Source organism: Rhinoderma darwinii, chromosome 3, assembly GCF_050947455.1.
Source record: "Rhinoderma darwinii isolate aRhiDar2 chromosome 3, aRhiDar2.hap1, whole genome shotgun sequence".
NCBI lineage: Eukaryota > Metazoa > Chordata > Amphibia > Anura > Rhinodermatidae > Rhinoderma > Rhinoderma darwinii.
The window spans coordinates 77,229,157-77,247,074 of NC_134689.1; the positions used below are offsets into that span (position 1 = coordinate 77,229,157).

Consider the following 17,918-nt stretch of genomic DNA (forward strand, 5'->3'; position numbering starts at 1 on the left):
TCCATTTCCATCATGTAGTTATTGGTTTATGATTAACAGTGCTGTAAAAAAGAGGTCCTGAAGAACCCTTGTTCTTGCTTTAACCTGAAAATACAGAAAAACTACCCTGGGAGGTACCCAGCAGTAGTTTAGTGGAGTTCCATTCTCTATAACATTCACTCAAGTAAGCAGAGGAATCGGTATTGTCTTACATAGTTTACTTAAATATGAGTATTCAAAAGTGGGATTTAAATCCACGCCTTCACGAGAGACTGCTCGGTCATCCTATCCTACACAAATAAGAAAACTTTCAAGATTGGATGCCAAGCCAGTCATCTGAAGAGTCTAACATTTTGGGGCGTGTTTTGGCATAGTGGGTTTTTTCACTAGCGCTGTCGGAATGACATTGCAGTGTGTTTAATAAAAGTTGTATTGTCAGAAGTGGGATTTGAACCCACGCCTCCAGGGGAGACTGCGACCTTAACGCAGCGCCTTAGACCGCTCGGCCATCCTGACTTATAGAAAAGCCAAGCCTTTCAGATATGGAAGAAAAAACCGTCATGTTAAGGGTCCAGTTTTTGGGAATTTAATATAGAAAGATTAGAACTGTTTCTTGTCCATTTCCATCATGTAGTTATTGGTTTATGATTAACAGTGCTGTAACAAAGAGGTCCTGAAGAACCCTTGTTCTTGCTTTAACCTGAAAATACAGAAAAACTACCCTGGGAGGTACCCAGCAGTAGTTTAGTGGAGTTCCATTCTCTATAACATTCACTCAAGTAAGCAGAGGAATCGGTATTGTCTTACATAGTTTACTTAAATATGAGTATTCAAAAGTGGGATTTAAATCCACGCCTTCACGAGAGACTGCTCGGTCATCCTATCCTACACAAATAAGAAAACTTTCAAGATTGGATGCCAAGCCAGTCATCTGAAGAGTCTAACATTTTGGGGCGTGTTTTGGCATAGTGGGTTTTTTCACTAGCGCTGTCGGAATGACATTGCAGTGTGTTTAATAAAAGTTGTATTGTCAGAAGTGGGATTTGAACCCACGCCTCCAGGGGAGACTGCGACCTGAACGCAGCGCCTTAGACCGCTCGGCCATCCAGACTTATAGAAAAGCCAAGCCTTTCAGAAATGGAAGAAAAAACCGTCATGTTAAGGGTCCAGTTTTTGGGAATTTAAAATAGAAAGATTAGAACTGTTTCTTGTCCATTTCCATCATGTAGTTATTGGTTTATGATTAACAGTGCTGTAACAAAGAGGTCCTGAAGAACCCTTGTTCTTGCTTTAACCTGAAAATACAGAAAAACTACCCTGGGAGGTACCCAGCAGTAGTTTAGTGGAGTTCCATTCTCTATAACAATCACTCAAGTAAGCAGAGGAATCTGTATTGTCTTACATAGTTACTTAAATATGAAATAGAAAATAGAAAGATTAGTACTGTTTCTTGTCCATTTCCATCATGTAGTTATTGGTTTATGATTAACAGTGCTGTAAAAAAGAGGTCCTGAAGAACCCTTGTTCTTGCTTTAACCTGAAAATACAGAAAAACTACCCTGGGAGGTAACAAGCAGTAGTTTAGTGGAGTTCCATTCTCTATAACATTCACTCAAGTAAGCAGAGGAATCGGTATTGTCTTACATAGTTTACTTAAATATGAGTATTCAAAAGTGGGATTTAAATCCACGCCTTCACGAGAGACTGCTCGGTCATCCTATCCTACACGAATAAGAAAACTTTCAAGATTGGATGCCAAGCCAGTCATCTGAAGAGTCTAACATTTTGGGGCGTGTTTTGGCATAGTGGGTTTTTTCACTAGCGCTCTCGGAATGACATTGCAGTGTGTTTAATAAAAGTTGTATTGTCAGAAGTGGGATTTGAACCCACGCCTCCAGGGGAGACTGCGACCTTAACGCAGCGCCTTAGACCGCTCGGCCATCCTGACTTATAGAAAAGCCAAGCCTTTCAGATATGGAAGAAAAAACCGTCATGTTAAGGGTCCAGTTTTTGGGAATTTAAAATAGAAAGATTAGAACTGTTTCTTGTCCATTTCCATCATGTAGTTATTGGTTTATGATTAACAGTGCTGTAACAAAGAGGTCCTGAAGAACCCTTGTTCTTGCTTTAACCTGAAAATACAGAAAAACTACCCTGGGAGGTACCCAGCAGTAGTTTAGTGGAGTTCCATTCTCTATAACAATCACTCAAGTAAGCAGAGGAATCTGTATTGTCTTACATAGTTACTTAAATATGAAATAGAAAATAGAAAGATTAGTACTGTTTCTTGTCCATTTCCATCATGTAGTTATTGGTTTATGATTAACAGTGCTGTAAAAAAGAGGTCCTGAAGAACCCTTGTTCTTGCTTTAACCTGAAAATACAGAAAAACTACCCTGGGAGGTACCCAGCAGTAGTTTAGTGGAGTTCCATTCTCTATAACATTCACTCAAGTAAGCAGAGGAATCGGTATTGTCTTAGATAGTTTACTTAAATATGAGTATTCAAAAGTGGGATTTAAATCCACGCCTTCACGAGAGACTGCTCGGTCATCCTATCCTACACAAATAAGAAAACTTTCAAGATTGGATGCCAAGCCAGTCATCTGAAGAGTCTAACATTTTGGGGCGTGTTTTGGCATAGTGGGTTTTTTCACTAGCGCTGTCGGAATGACATTGCAGTGTGTTTAATAAAAGTTGTATTGTCAGAAGTGGGATTTGAACACACGCCTCCAGGGGAGACTGCGACCTTAACGCAGCGCCTTAGACCGCTCGGCCATCCTGACTTATAGAAAAGCCAAGCCTTTCAGATATGGAAGAAAAAACCGTCATGTTAAGGGTCCAGTTTTTGGGAATTTAATATAGAAAGATTAGAACTGTTTCTTGTCCATTTCCATCATGTAGTTATTGGTTTATGATTAACAGTGCTGTAACAAAGAGGTCCTGAAGAACCCTTGTTCTTGCTTTAACCTGAAAATACAGAAAAACTACCCTGGGAGGTACCCAGCAGTAGTTTAGTGGAGTTCCATTCTCTATAACATTCACTCAAGTAAGCAGAGGAATCGGTATTGTCTTACATAGTTTACTTAAATATGAGTATTCAAAAGTGGGATTTAAATCCACGCCTTCACGAGAGACTGCTCGGTCATCCTATCCTACACAAATAAGAAAACTTTCAAGATTGGATGCCAAGCCAGTCATCTGAAGAGTCTAACATTTTGGGGCGTGTTTTGGCATAGTGGGTTTTTTCACTAGCGCTGTCGGAATGACATTGCAGTGTGTTTAATAAAAGTTGTATTGTCAGAAGTGGGATTTGAACCCACGCCTCCAGGGGAGACTGCGACCTGAACGCAGCGCCTTAGACCGCTCGGCCATCCAGACTTATAGAAAAGCCAAGCCTTTCAGAAATGGAAGAAAAAACCGTCATGTTAAGGGTCCAGTTTTTGGGAATTTAAAATAGAAAGATTAGAACTGTTTCTTGTCCATTTCCATCATGTAGTTATTGGTTTATGATTAACAGTGCTGTAACAAAGAGGTCCTGAAGAACCCTTGTTCTTGCTTTAACCTGAAAATACAGAAAAACTACCCTGGGAGGTACCCAGCAGTAGTTTAGTGGAGTTCCATTCTCTATAACAATCACTCAAGTAAGCAGAGGAATCTGTATTGTCTTACATAGTTACTTAAATATGAAATAGAAAATAGAAAGATTAGTACTGTTTCTTGTCCATTTCCATCATGTAGTTATTGGTTTATGATTAACAGTGCTGTAAAAAAGAGGTCCTGAAGAACCCTTGTTCTTGCTTTAACCTGAAAATACAGAAAAACTACCCTGGGAGGTAACAAGCAGTAGTTTAGTGGAGTTCCATTCTCTATAACATTCACTCAAGTAAGCAGAGGAATCGGTATTGTCTTACATAGTTTACTTAAATATGAGTATTCAAAAGTGGGATTTAAATCCACGCCTTCACGAGAGACTGCTCGGTCATCCTATCCTACACGAATAAGAAAACTTTCAAGATTGGATGCCAAGCCAGTCATCTGAAGAGTCTAACATTTTGGGGCGTGTTTTGGCATAGTGGGTTTTTTCACTAGCGCTGTCGGAATGACATTGCAGTGTGTTTAATAAAAGTTGTATTGTCAGAAGTGGGATTTGAACCCACGCCTCCAGGGGAGACTGCGACCTTAACGCAGCGCCTTAGACCGCTCGGCCATCCTGACTTATAGAAAAGCCAAGCCTTTCAGATATGGAAGAAAAAACCGTCATGTTAAGGGTCCAGTTTTTGGGAATTTAAAATAGAAAGATTAGAACTGTTTCTTGTCCATTTCCATCATGTAGTTATTGGTTTATGATTAACAGTGCTGTAACAAAGAGGTCCTGAAGAACCCTTGTTCTTGCTTTAACCTGAAAATACAGAAAAACTACCCTGGGAGGTACCCAGCAGTAGTTTAGTGGAGTTCCATTCTCTATAACAATCACTCAAGTAAGCAGAGGAATCTGTATTGTCTTACATAGTTACTTAAATATGAAATAGAAAATAGAAAGATTAGTACTGTTTCTTGTCCATTTCCATCATGTAGTTATTGGTTTATGATTAACAGTGCTGTAAAAAAGAGGTCCTGAAGAACCCTTGTTCTTGCTTTAACCTGAAAATACAGAAAAACTACCCTGGGAGGTACCCAGCAGTAGTTTAGTGGAGTTCCATTCTCTATAACATTCACTCAAGTAAGCAGAGGAATCGGTATTGTCTTAGATAGTTTACTTAAATATGAGTATTCAAAAGTGGGATTTAAATCCACGCCTTCACGAGAGACTGCTCGGTCATCCTATCCTACACAAATAAGAAAACTTTCAAGATTGGATGCCAAGCCAGTCATCTGAAGAGTCTAACATTTTGGGGCGTGTTTTGGCATAGTGGGTTTTTTCACTAGCGCTGTCGGAATGACATTGCAGTGTGTTTAATAAAAGTTGTATTGTCAGAAGTGGGATTTGAACCCACGCCTCCAGGGGAGACTGCGACCTTAACGCAGCGCCTTAGACCGCTCGGCCATCCTGACTTATAGAAAAGCCAAGCCTTTCAGATATGGAAGAAAAAACCGTCATGTTAAGGGTCCAGTTTTTGGGAATTTAATATAGAAAGATTAGAACTGTTTCTTGTCCATTTCCATCATGTAGTTATTGGTTTATGATTAACAGTGCTGTAACAAAGAGGTCCTGAAGAACCCTTGTTCTTGCTTTAACCTGAAAATACAGAAAAACTACCCTGGGAGGTACCCAGCAGTAGTTTAGTGGAGTTCCATTCTCTATAACATTCACTCAAGTAAGCAGAGGAATCGGTATTGTCTTACATAGTTTACTTAAATATGAGTATTCAAAAGTGGGATTTAAATCCACGCCTTCACGAGAGACTGCTCGGTCATCCTATCCTACACAAATAAGAAAACTTTCAAGATTGGATGCCAAGCCAGTCATCTGAAGAGTCTAACATTTTGGGGCGTGTTTTGGCATAGTGGGTTTTTTCACTAGCGCTGTCGGAATGACATTGCAGTGTGTTTAATAAAAGTTGTATTGTCAGAAGTGGGATTTGAACCCACGCCTCCAGGGGAGACTGCGACCTGAACGCAGCGCCTTAGACCGCTCGGCCATCCAGACTTATAGAAAAGCCAAGCCTTTCAGAAATGGAAGAAAAAACCGTCATGTTAAGGGTCCAGTTTTTGGGAATTTAAAATAGAAAGATTAGAACTGTTTCTTGTCCATTTCCATCATGTAGTTATTGGTTTATGATTAACAGTGCTGTAACAAAGAGGTCCTGAAGAACCCTTGTTCTTGCTTTAACCTGAAAATACAGAAAAACTACCCTGGGAGGTACCCAGCAGTAGTTTAGTGGAGTTCCATTCTCTATAACAATCACTCAAGTAAGCAGAGGAATCTGTATTGTCTTACATAGTTACTTAAATATGAAATAGAAAATAGAAAGATTAGTACTGTTTCTTGTCCATTTCCATCATGTAGTTATTGGTTTATGATTAACAGTGCTGTAAAAAAGAGGTCCTGAAGAACCCTTGTTCTTGCTTTAACCTGAAAATACAGAAAAACTACCCTGGGAGGTAACAAGCAGTAGTTTAGTGGAGTTCCATTCTCTATAACATTCACTCAAGTAAGCAGAGGAATCGGTATTGTCTTACATAGTTTACTTAAATATGAGTATTCAAAAGTGGGATTTAAATCCACGCCTTCACGAGAGACTGCTCGGTCATCCTATCCTACACGAATAAGAAAACTTTCAAGATTGGATGCCAAGCCAGTCATCTGAAGAGTCTAACATTTTGGGGCGTGTTTTGGCATAGTGGGTTTTTTCACTAGCGCTGTCGGAATGACATTGCAGTGTGTTTAATAAAAGTTGTATTGTCAGAAGTGGGATTTGAACCCACGCCTCCAAGGGAGACTGCGACCTTAACGCAGCGCCTTAGACCGCTCGGCCATCCTGACTTATAGAAAAGCCAAGCCTTTCAGATATGGAAGAAAAAACCGTCATGTTAAGGGTCCAGTTTTTGGGAATTTAATATAGAAAGATTAGAACTGTTTCTTGTCCATTTCCATCATGTAGTTATTGGTTTATGATTAACAGTGCTGTAACAAAGAGGTCCTGAAGAACCCTTGTTCTTGCTTTAACCTGAAAATACAGAAAAACTACCCTGGGAGGTACCCAGCAGTAGTTTAGTGGAGTTCCATTCTCTATAACATTCACTCAAGTAAGCAGAGGAATCGGTATTGTCTTACATAGTTTACTTAAATATGAGTATTCAAAAGTGGGATTTAAATCCACGCCTTCACGAGAGACTGCTCGGTCATCCTATCCTACACAAATAAGAAAACTTTCAAGATTGGATGCCAAGCCAGTCATCTGAAGAGTCTAACATTTTGGGGCGTGTTTTGGCATAGTGGGTTTTTTCACTAGCGCTGTCGGAATGACATTGCAGTGTGTTTAATAAAAGTTGTATTGTCAGAAGTGGGATTTGAACCCACGCCTCCAGGGGAGACTGCGACCTGAACGCAGCGCCTTAGACCGCTCGGCCATCCAGACTTATAGAAAAGCCAAGCCTTTCAGAAATGGAAGAAAAAACCGTCATGTTAAGGGTCCAGTTTTTGGGAATTTAAAATAGAAAGATTAGAACTGTTTCTTGTCCATTTCCATCATGTAGTTATTGGTTTATGATTAACAGTGCTGTAACAAAGAGGTCCTGAAGAACCCTTGTTCTTGCTTTAACCTGAAAATACAGAAAAACTACCCTGGGAGGTACCCAGCAGTAGTTTAGTGGAGTTCCATTCTCTATAACATTCACTCAAGTAAGCAGAGGAATCTGTATTGTCTTACATAGTTACTTAAATATGAAATAGAAAATAGAAAGATTAGTACTGTTTCTTGTCCATTTCCATCATGTAGTTATTGGTTTATGATTAACAGTGCTGTAAAAAAGAGGTCCTGAAGAACCCTTGTTCTTGCTTTAACCTGAAAATACAGAAAAACTACCCTGGGAGGTACCCAGCAGTAGTTTAGTGGAGTTCCATTCTCTATAACATTCACTCAAGTAAGCAGAGGAATCGGTATTGTCTTACATAGTTTACTTAAATATGAGTATTCAAAAGTGGGATTTAAATCCACGCCTTCACGAGAGACTGCTCCTATCCTACACAAATAAGAAAACTTTCAAGATTGGATGCCAAGCCAGTCATCTGAAGAGTCTAACATTTTGGGGCGTGTTTTGGCATAGTGGGTTTTTTCACTAGCGCTGTCGGAATGACATTGCAGTGTGTTTAATAAAAGTTGTATTGTCAGAAGTGGGATTTGAACCCACGCCTCCAGGGGAGACTGCGACCTGAACGCAGCGCCTTAGACCGCTCGGCCATCCAGACTTATAGAAAAGCCAAGCCTTTCAGAAATGGAAGAAAAAACCGTCATGTTAAGGGTCCAGTTTTTGGGAATTTAAAATAGAAAGATTAGAACTGTTTCTTGTCCATTTCCATCATGCAGTTATTGGTTTATGATTAACAGTGCTGTAACAAAGAGGTCCTGAAGAACCCTTGTTCTTGCTTTAACCTGAAAATACAGAAAAACTACCCTGGGAGGTACCCAGCAGTAGTTTAGTGGAGTTCCATTCTCTATAACAATCACTCAAGTAAGCAGAGGAATCTGTATTGTCTTACATAGTTACTTAAATATGAAATAGAAAATAGAAAGATTAGTACTGTTTCTTGTCCATTTCCATCATGTAGTTATTGGTTTATGATTAACAGTGCTGTAAAAAAGAGGTCCTGAAGAACCCTTGTTCTTGCTTTAACCTGAAAATACAGAAAAACTACCCTGGGAGGTAACAAGCAGTAGTTTAGTGGAGTTCCATTCTCTATAACATTCACTCAAGTAAGCAGAGGAATCGGTATTGTCTTACATAGTTTACTTAAATATGAGTATTCAAAAGTGGGATTTAAATCCACGCCTTCACGAGAGACTGCTCGGTCATCCTATCCTACACGAATAAGAAAACTTTCAAGATTGGATGCCAAGCCAGTCATCTGAAGAGTCTAACATTTTGGGGCGTGTTTTGGCATAGTGGGTTTTTTCACTAGCGCTGTCGGAATGACATTGCAGTGTGTTTAATAAAAGTTGTATTGTCAGAAGTGGGATTTGAACCCACGCCTCCAGGGGAGACTGCGACCTTAACGCAGCGCCTTAGACCGCTCGGCCATCCTGACTTATAGAAAAGCCAAGCCTTTCAGATATGGAAGAAAAAACCGTCATGTTAAGGGTCCAGTTTTTGGGAATTTAATATAGAAAGATTAGAACTGTTTCTTGTCCATTTCCATCATGTAGTTATTGGTTTATGATTAACAGTGCTGTAACAAAGAGGTCCTGAAGAACCCTTGTTCTTGCTTTAACCTGAAAATACAGAAAAACTACCCTGGGAGGTACCCAGCAGTAGTTTAGTGGAGTTCCATTCTCTATAACATTCACTCAAGTAAGCAGAGGAATCGGTATTGTCTTACATAGTTTACTTAAATATGAGTATTCAAAAGTGGGATTTAAATCCACGCCTTCACGAGAGACTGCTCGGTCATCCTATCCTACACAAATAAGAAAACTTTCAAGATTGGATGCCAAGCCAGTCATCTGAAGAGTCTAACATTTTGGGGCGTGTTTTGGCATAGTGGGTTTTTTCACTAGCGCTGTCGGAATGACATTGCAGTGTGTTTAATAAAAGTTGTATTGTCAGAAGTGGGATTTGAACCCACGCCTCCAGGGGAGACTGCGACCTGAACGCAGCGCCTTAGACCGCTCGGCCATCCAGACTTATAGAAAAGCCAAGCCTTTCAGAAATGGAAGAAAAAACCGTCATGTTAAGGGTCCAGTTTTTGGGAATTTAAAATAGAAAGATTAGAACTGTTTCTTGTCCATTTCCATCATGTAGTTATTGGTTTATGATTAACAGTGCTGTAACAAAGAGGTCCTGAAGAACCCTTGTTCTTGCTTTAACCTGAAAATACAGAAAAACTACCCTGGGAGGTACCCAGCAGTAGTTTAGTGGAGTTCCATTCTCTATAACATTCACTCAAGTAAGCAGAGGAATCTGTATTGTCTTACATAGTTACTTAAATATGAAATAGAAAATAGAAAGATTAGTACTGTTTCTTGTCCATTTCCATCATGTAGTTATTGGTTTATGATTAACAGTGCTGTAAAAAAGAGGTCCTGAAGAACCCTTGTTCTTGCTTTAATCTGAAAATACAGAAAAACTACCCTGGGAGGTACCCAGCAGTAGTTTAGTGGAGTTCCATTCTCTATAACATTCACTCAAGTAAGCAGAGGAATCGGTATTGTCTTACATAGTTTACTTAAATATGAGTATTCAAAAGTGGGATTTAAATCCACGCCTTCACGAGAGACTGCTCCTATCCTACACAAATAAGAAAACTTTCAAGATTGGATGCCAAGCCAGTCATCTGAAGAGTCTAACATTTTGGGGCGTGTTTTGGCATAGTGGGTTTTTTCACTAGCGCTGTCGGAATGACATTGTAGTGTGTTTAATAAAAGTTGTATTGTCAGAAGTGGGATTTGAACCCACGCCTCCAGGGGAGACTGCGACCTGAACGCAGCGCCTTAGACCGCTCGGCCATCCAGACTTATAGAAAAGCCAAGCCTTTCAGAAATGGAAGAAAAAACCGTCATGTTAAGGGTCCAGTTTTTGGGAATTTAAAATAGAAAGATTAGAACTGTTTCTTGTCCATTTCCATCATGTAGTTATTGGTTTATGATTAACAGTGCTGTAACAAAGAGGTCCTGAAGAACCCTTGTTCTTGCTTTAACCTGAAAATACAGAAAAACTACCCTGGGAGGTACCCAGCAGTAGTTTAGTGGAGTTCCATTCTCTATAACAATCACTCAAGTAAGCAGAGGAATCTGTATTGTCTTACATAGTTACTTAAATATGAAATAGAAAATAGAAAGATTAGTACTGTTTCTTGTCCATTTCCATCATGTAGTTATTGGTTTATGATTAACAGTGCTGTAAAAAAGAGGTCCTGAAGAACCCTTGTTCTTGCTTTAACCTGAAAATACAGAAAAACTACCCTGGGAGGTACCCAGCAGTAGTTTAGTGGAGTTCCATTCTCTATAACATTCACTCAAGTAAGCAGAGGAATCGGTATTGTCTTACATAGTTTACTTAAATATGAGTATTCAAAAGTGGGATTTAAATCCACGCCTTCACGAGAGACTGCTCGGTCATCCTATCCTACACAAATAAGAAAACTTTCAAGATTGGATGCCAAGCCAGTCATCTGAAGAGTCTAACATTCTGGGGCGTGTTTTGGCATAGTGGGTTTTTTCACTAGCGCTGTCGGAATGACATTGCAGTGTGTTTAATAAAAGTTGTATTGTCAGAAGTGGGATTTGAACCCACGCCTCCAGGGGAGACTGCGACCTTAACGCAGCGCCTTAGACCGCTCGGCCATCCTGACTTATAGAAAAGCCAAGCCTTTCAGATATGGAAGAAAAAACCGTCATGTTAAGGGTCCAGTTTTTGGGAATTTAATATAGAAAGATTAGAACTGTTTCTTGTCCATTTCCATCATGTAGTTATTGGTTTATGATTAACAGTGCTGTAACAAAGAGGTCCTGAAGAACCCTTGTTCTTGCTTTAACCTGAAAATACAGAAAAACTACCCTGGGAGGTACCCAGCAGTAGTTTAGTGGAGTTCCATTCTCTATAACATTCACTCAAGTAAGCAGAGGAATCGGTATTGTCTTACATAGTTTACTTAAATATGAGTATTCAAAAGTGGGATTTAAATCCACGCCTTCACGAGAGACTGCTCGGTCATCCTATCCTACACAAATAAGAAAACTTTCAAGATTGGATGCCAAGCCAGTCATCTGAAGAGTCTAACATTTTGGGGCGTGTTTTGGCATAGTGGGTTTTTTCACTAGCGCTGTCGGAATGACATTGCAGTGTGTTTAATAAAAGTTGTATTGTCAGAAGTGGGATTTGAACCCACGCCTCCAGGGGAGACTGCGACCTGAACGCAGCGCCTTAGACCGCTCGGCCATCCAGACTTATAGAAAAGCCAAGCCTTTCAGAAATGGAAGAAAAAACCGTCATGTTAAGGGTCCAGTTTTTGGGAATTTAAAATAGAAAGATTAGAACTGTTTCTTGTCCATTTCCATCATGTAGTTATTGGTTTATGATTAACAGTGCTGTAACAAAGAGGTCCTGAAGAACCCTTGTTCTTGCTTTAACCTGAAAATACAGAAAAACTACCCTGGGAGGTACCCAGCAGTAGTTTAGTGGAGTTCCATTCTCTATAACAATCACTCAAGTAAGCAGAGGAATCTGTATTGTCTTACATAGTTACTTAAATATGAAATAGAAAATAGAAAGATTAGTACTGTTTCTTGTCCATTTCCATCATGTAGTTATTGGTTTATGATTAACAGTGCTGTAAAAAAGAGGTCCTGAAGAACCCTTGTTCTTGCTTTAACCTGAAAATACAGAAAAACTACCCTGGGAGGTAACAAGCAGTAGTTTAGTGGAGTTCCATTCTCTATAACATTCACTCAAGTAAGCAGAGGAATCGGTATTGTCTTACATAGTTTACTTAAATATGAGTATTCAAAAGTGGGATTTAAATCCACGCCTTCACGAGAGACTGCTCGGTCATCCTATCCTACACAAATAAGAAAACTTTCAAGATTGGATGCCAAGCCAGTCATCTGAAGAGTCTAACATTTTGGGGCGTGTTTTGGCATAGTGGGTTTTTTCACTAGCGCTGTCGGAATGACATTGCAGTGTGTTTAAGAAAAGTTGTATTGTCAGAAGTGGGATTTGAACCCACGCCTCCAGGGGAGACTGCGACCTTAACGCAGCGCCTTAGACCGCTCGGCCATCCTGACTTATAGAAAAGCCAAGCCTTTCAGATATGGAAGAAAAAACCGTCATGTTAAGGGTCCAGTTTTTGGGAATTTAAAATAGAAAGATTAGAACTGTTTCTTGTCCATTTCCATCATGTAGTTATTGGTTTATGATTAACAGTGCTGTAACAAAGAGGTCCTGAAGAACCCTTGTTCTTGCTTTAACCTGAAAATACAGAAAAACTACCCTGGGAGGTACCCAGCAGTAGTTTAGTGGAGTTCCATTCTCTATAACATTCACTCAAGTAAGCAGAGGAATCGGTATTGTCTTACATAGTTTACTTAAATATACGTATTCAAAAGTGGGATTTAAATCCACGCCTTCACGAGAGACTGCTCGGTCATCCTATCCTACACAAATAAGAAAACTTTCAAGATTGGATGCCAAGCCAGTCATCTGAAGAGTCTAACATTTTGGGGCGTGTGTAAATAAAAGTTGTATTGTCAGAAGTGAGATTTGAACCCACGCCTCCAGGGCAGACTGCGACCTGAACGCAGCGCCTTAGACCGCTCGGCCATCCTGACTTATAGAAAAGCCAAGCCTTTCAGAAATGGAAGAAAAAACCGTCATGTTAAGGGTCCAGTTTTTGGGAATTTAAAATAGAAAGATTAGAACTGTTTCTTGTCCATTTCCATCATGTAGTTATTGGTTTATGATTAACAGTGCTGTAACAAAGAGGTCCTGAAGAACCCTTGTTCTTGCTTTAACCTGAAAATACAGAAAAACTACCCTGGAAGGTACCCAGCAGTAGTTTAGTGGAGTTCCATTCTCTATAACATTCACTCAAGTAAGCAGAGGAATCTGTATTGTCTTACATAGTTACTTAAATATGAAATAGAAAATAGAAAGATTAGTACTGTTTCTTGTCCATTTCCATCATGTAGTTATTGGTTTATGATTAACAGTGCTGTAAAAAAGAGGTCCTGAAGAACCCTTGTTCTTGCTTTAACCTGAAAATACAGAAAAACTACCCTGGGAGGTACCCAGCAGTAGTTTAGTGGAGTTCCATTCTCTATAACATTCACTCAAGTAAGCAGAGGAATCGGTATTGTCTTACATAGTTTACTTAAATATGAGTATTCAAAAGTGGGATTTAAATCCATGCCTTCACGAGAGACTGCTCGGTCATCCTATCCTACACAAATAAGAAAACTTTCAAGATTGGATGCCAAGCCAGTCATCTGAAGAGTCTAACATTTTGGGGCGTGTTTTGGCATAGTGGGTTTTTTCACTAGCGCTGTCGGAATGACATTGCAGTGTGTTTAAGAAAAGTTGTATTGTCAGAAGTGGGATTTGAACCCACGCCTCCAGGGGAGACTGCGACCTTAACGCAGCGCCTTAGACCGCTCGGCCATCCTGACTTATAGAAAAGCCAAGCCTTTCAGATATGGAAGAAAAAACCGTCATGTTAAGGGTCCAGTTTTTGGGAATTTAAAATAGAAAGATTAGAACTGTTTCTTGTCCATTTCCATCATGTAGTTATTGGTTTATGATTAACAGTGCTGTAACAAAGAGGTCCTGAAGAACCCTTGTTCTTGCTTTAACCTGAAAATACAGAAAAACTACCCTGGGAGGTACCCAGCAGTAGTTTAGTGGAGTTCCATTCTCTATAACATTCACTCAAGTAAGCAGAGGAATCTGTATTGTCTTACATAGTTACTTAAATATGAAATAGAAAATAGAAAGATTAGTACTGTTTCTTGTCCATTTCCATCATGTAGTTATTGGTTTATGATTAACAGTGCTGTTAAAAAGAGGTCCTGAAGAACCCTTGTTCTTGCTTTAACCTGAAAATACAGAAAAACTACCCTGGGAGGTACCCAGCAGTAGTTTAGTGGAGTTCCATTCTCTATAACATTCACTCAAGTAAGCAGAGGAATCGGTATTGTCTTACATAGTTTACTTAAATATGAGTATTCAAAAGTGGGATTTAAATCCACGCCTTCACGAGAGACTGCTCGGTCATCCTATCCTACACAAATAAGAAAACTTTCAAGATTGGATGCCAAGCCAGTCATCTGAAGAGTCTAACATTTTGGGGCGTGTTTTGGCATAGTGGGTTTTTTCACTAGCGCTGTCGGAATGACATTGCAGTGTGTTTAAGAAAAGTTGTATTGTCAGAAGTGGGATTTGAACCCACGCCTCCAGGGGAGACTGCGACCTTAACGCAGCGCCTTAGACCGCTCGGCCATCCTGACTTATAGAAAAGCCAAGCCTTTCAGATATGGAAGAAAAAACAGTCATGTTAAGGGTCCAGTTTTTGGGAATTTAAAATAGAAAGATTAGAACTGTTTCTTGTCCATTTCCATCATGTAGTTATTGGTTTATGATTAACAGTGCTGTAACAAAGAGGTCCTGAAGAACCCTTGTTCTTGCTTAACCTGAAAATACAGAAAAACTACCCTGGGAGATACCCAGCAGTAGTTTAGTGGAGTTCCATTCTCTATAACATTCACTCAAGTAAGCAGAGGAATCTGTATTGTCTTACATAGTTACTTAAATATGAAATAGAAAATAGAAAGATTAGTACTGTTTCTTGTCCATTTCCATCATGTAGTTATTGGTTTATGATTAAAAGTGCTGTAAAAAAGAGGTCCTGAAGAACCCTTGTTCTTGCTTTAACCTGAAAATACAGAAAAACTACCCTGGGAGGTACCCAGCAGTAGTTTAGTGGAGTTCCATTCTCTATAACATTCACTCAAGTAAGCAGAGGAATCTGTATTGTCTTACATAGTTTACTTAAATATGAGTATTCAAAAGTGGGATTTAAATCCACGCCTTCACGAGAGACTGCTCGGTCATCCTATCCTACACAAATAAGAAAACTTTCAAGATTGGATGCCAAGCCAGTCATCTGAAGAGTCTAACATTTTGGGGCGTGTTTTGGCATAGTGGGTTTTTTCATTAGCGCTGTCGGAATGACATTGCAGTGTGTTTAATAAAAGTTGTATTGTCAGAAGTGGGATTTGAACCCACGCCTCCAGGGGAGACTGCGACCTGAACGCAGCGCCTTAGACCGCTCGGCCATCCTGACTTATAGAAAAGCCAAGCCTTTCAGATATGGAAGAAAAAACCGTCATGTTAAGGGTCCAGTTTTTGGGAATTTAAAATAGAAAGATTAGAACTGTTTCTTGTCCATTTCCATCATGTAGTTATTGGTTTATGATTAACAGTGCTGTAACAAAGAGTTCCTGAAGAACCCTTGTTCTTGCTTTAACCTGAAAATACAGAAAAACTACCCTGGGAGGTACCCAGCAGTAGTTTAGTGGAGTTCCATTCTCTATAACATTCACTCAAGTAAGCAGAGGAATCTGTATTGTCTTACATAGTTACTTAAATATGAAATAGAAAATAGAAAGATTAGTACTGTTTCTTGTCCATTTCATCATGTAGTTATTGGTTTATGATTAACAGTGCTGTAAAAAAGAGGTCCTGAAGAACCCTTGTTCTTGCTTTAACCTGAAAATACAGAAAAACTACCCTGGGAGGTACCCAGCAGTAGTTTAGTGGAGTTCCATTCTCTATAACATTCACCCAAGTAAGCAGAGGAATCGGTATTGTCTTACATAGTTTACTTAAATATGAGTATTCAAAAGTGGGATTTAAATCCACGCCTTCACGAGAGACTGCTCGGTCATCCTATCCTACACAAATAAGAAAACTTTCAAGATTGGATGCCAAGCCAGTCATCTGAAGAGTCTAACATTTTGGGGCGTGTTTTGGCATAGTGGGTTTGTTCTTGCTTTAACCTGAAAATACAGAAAAACTACCCTGGGAGGTACCCAGCAGTAGTTTAGTGGAGTTCCATTCTCTATAACATTCACTCAAGTAAGCAGAGGAATCTGTATTGTCTTACATAGTTTACTTAAATATGAGTATTCAAAAGTGGGATTTAAATCCACGCCTTCACGAGAGACTGCTCGGTCATCCTATCCTACACAAATAAGAAAACTTTCAAGATTGGATGCCAAGCCAGTCATCTGAAGAGTCTAACATTTTGGGGCGTGTTTTGGCATAGTGGGTTTTTTCATTAGCGCTGTCGGAATGACATTGCAGTGTGTTTAATAAAAGTTGTATTGTCAGAAGTGGGATTTGAACACACGCCTCCAGGGGAGACTGCGACCTGAACGCAGCGCCTTAGACCGCTCGGCCATCCTGACTTATAGAAAAGCCAAGCCTTTCAGATATGGAAGAAAAAACCGTCATGTTAAGGGTCCAGTTTTTGGGAATTTAAAATGGAAAGATTAGAACTGTTTCTTGTCCATTTCCATCATGTAGTTATTGGTTTATGATTAACAGTGCTGTAACAAAGAGTTCCTGAAGAACCCTTGTTCTTGCTTTAACCTGAAAATACAGAAAAACTACCCTGGGAGGTACCCAGCAGTAGTTTAGTGGAGTTCCATTCTCTATAACATTCACTCAAGTAAGCAGAGGAATCTGTATTGTCTTACATAGTTACTTAAATATGAAATAGAAAATAGAAAGATTAGTACTGTTTCTTGTCCATTTCATCATGTAGTTATTGGTTTATGATTAACAGTGCTGTAAAAAAGAGGTCCTGAAGAACCCTTGTTCTTGCTTTAACCTGAAAATACAGAAAAACTACCCTGGGAGGTACCCAGCAGTAGTTTAGTGGAGTTCCATTCTCTATAACATTCACTCAAGTAAGCAGAGGAATCGGTATTGTCTTACATAGTTTACTTAAATATGAGTATTCAAAAGTGGGATTTAAATCCACGCCTTCACGAGAGACTGCTCGGTCATCCTATCCTACACAAATAAGAAAACTTTCAAGATTGGATGCCAAGCCAGTCATCTGAAGAGTCTAACATTTTGGGGCGTGTTTTGGCATAGTGGGTTTGTTCTTGCTTTAACCTGAAAATACAGAAAAACTACCCTGGGAGGTACCCAGCAGTAGTTTAGTGGAGTTCCATTCTCTATAACATTCACTCAAGTAAGCAGAGGAATCGGTATTGTCTTACATAGTTTACTTAAATATGAGTATTCAAAAGTAGGATTTAAATCCACGCCTTCACGAGAGACTGCTCGGTCATCCTATCCTACACAAATAAGAAAACTTTCAAGATTGGATGCCAAGCCAATCATCTGAAGAGTCTAACATTTTGGGGCATGTTTTGGCATAGCGGGTTTTTTCACTAGCGCTGTCGGAATGACATTGCAGTGTGTTTAAGAAAAGTTGTATTGTCAGAAGTGGGATTTGAACCCACGCCTCCAGGGGAGACTGCGAGCTTAACGCAGCGCCTTAGACCGCTCGGCCATCCTGACTTATAGAAAAGCCAAGCCTTTCAGATATGGAAGAAAAAACCGTCATGTTAAGGGTCCAGTTTTTGGGAATTTAAAATAGAAAGATTAGAACTGTTTCTTGTCCATTTCCATCATGTAGTTATTGGTTTATGATTAACAGTGCTGTAACAAAGAGGTCCTGAAGAACCCTTGTTCTTGCTTAACCTGAAAATA

General features: G+C 39.6%; 12 non-coding genes across 12 annotated transcripts; all 12 read right to left on the bottom strand.

Annotated features, from left to right (window-relative positions):
• Positions 1–412: 412 nt before the first annotated feature.
• Positions 413–495, bottom strand: TRNAL-AAG (transfer RNA leucine (anticodon AAG)). Its single transcript has one exon. It is a non-coding gene; the product is annotated as a tRNA-Leu (tRNA).
• A 1,349-nt stretch (positions 496–1,844) lies between these two features.
• Positions 1,845–1,927, bottom strand: TRNAL-AAG (transfer RNA leucine (anticodon AAG)). Its single transcript has one exon. It is a non-coding gene; the product is annotated as a tRNA-Leu (tRNA).
• A 2,186-nt stretch (positions 1,928–4,113) lies between these two features.
• Positions 4,114–4,196, bottom strand: TRNAL-AAG (transfer RNA leucine (anticodon AAG)). The gene has a single exon. It is a non-coding gene; the product is annotated as a tRNA-Leu (tRNA).
• Positions 4,197–4,950: 754 nt separating this feature from the next.
• On the bottom strand, positions 4,951–5,033 carry TRNAL-AAG (transfer RNA leucine (anticodon AAG)). Its single transcript has one exon. It is a non-coding gene; the product is annotated as a tRNA-Leu (tRNA).
• Positions 5,034–6,382: 1,349 nt separating this feature from the next.
• On the bottom strand, positions 6,383–6,465 carry TRNAL-AAG (transfer RNA leucine (anticodon AAG)). The gene has a single exon. It is a non-coding gene; the product is annotated as a tRNA-Leu (tRNA).
• Positions 6,466–8,644: 2,179 nt separating this feature from the next.
• Positions 8,645–8,727, bottom strand: TRNAL-AAG (transfer RNA leucine (anticodon AAG)). Its single transcript has one exon. It is a non-coding gene; the product is annotated as a tRNA-Leu (tRNA).
• A 2,179-nt stretch (positions 8,728–10,906) lies between these two features.
• Positions 10,907–10,989, bottom strand: TRNAL-AAG (transfer RNA leucine (anticodon AAG)). The gene has a single exon. It is a non-coding gene; the product is annotated as a tRNA-Leu (tRNA).
• Positions 10,990–12,338: 1,349 nt separating this feature from the next.
• TRNAL-AAG (transfer RNA leucine (anticodon AAG)) lies at positions 12,339–12,421 on the bottom strand. The gene has a single exon. It is a non-coding gene; the product is annotated as a tRNA-Leu (tRNA).
• A 1,297-nt stretch (positions 12,422–13,718) lies between these two features.
• TRNAL-AAG (transfer RNA leucine (anticodon AAG)) lies at positions 13,719–13,801 on the bottom strand. Its single transcript has one exon. It is a non-coding gene; the product is annotated as a tRNA-Leu (tRNA).
• A 754-nt stretch (positions 13,802–14,555) lies between these two features.
• On the bottom strand, positions 14,556–14,638 carry TRNAL-AAG (transfer RNA leucine (anticodon AAG)). The gene has a single exon. It is a non-coding gene; the product is annotated as a tRNA-Leu (tRNA).
• Positions 14,639–15,391: 753 nt separating this feature from the next.
• Positions 15,392–15,474, bottom strand: TRNAL-CAG (transfer RNA leucine (anticodon CAG)). Its single transcript has one exon. It is a non-coding gene; the product is annotated as a tRNA-Leu (tRNA).
• Positions 15,475–17,643: 2,169 nt separating this feature from the next.
• TRNAL-AAG (transfer RNA leucine (anticodon AAG)) lies at positions 17,644–17,726 on the bottom strand. The gene has a single exon. It is a non-coding gene; the product is annotated as a tRNA-Leu (tRNA).
• Positions 17,727–17,918: the final 192 nt, after the last annotated feature.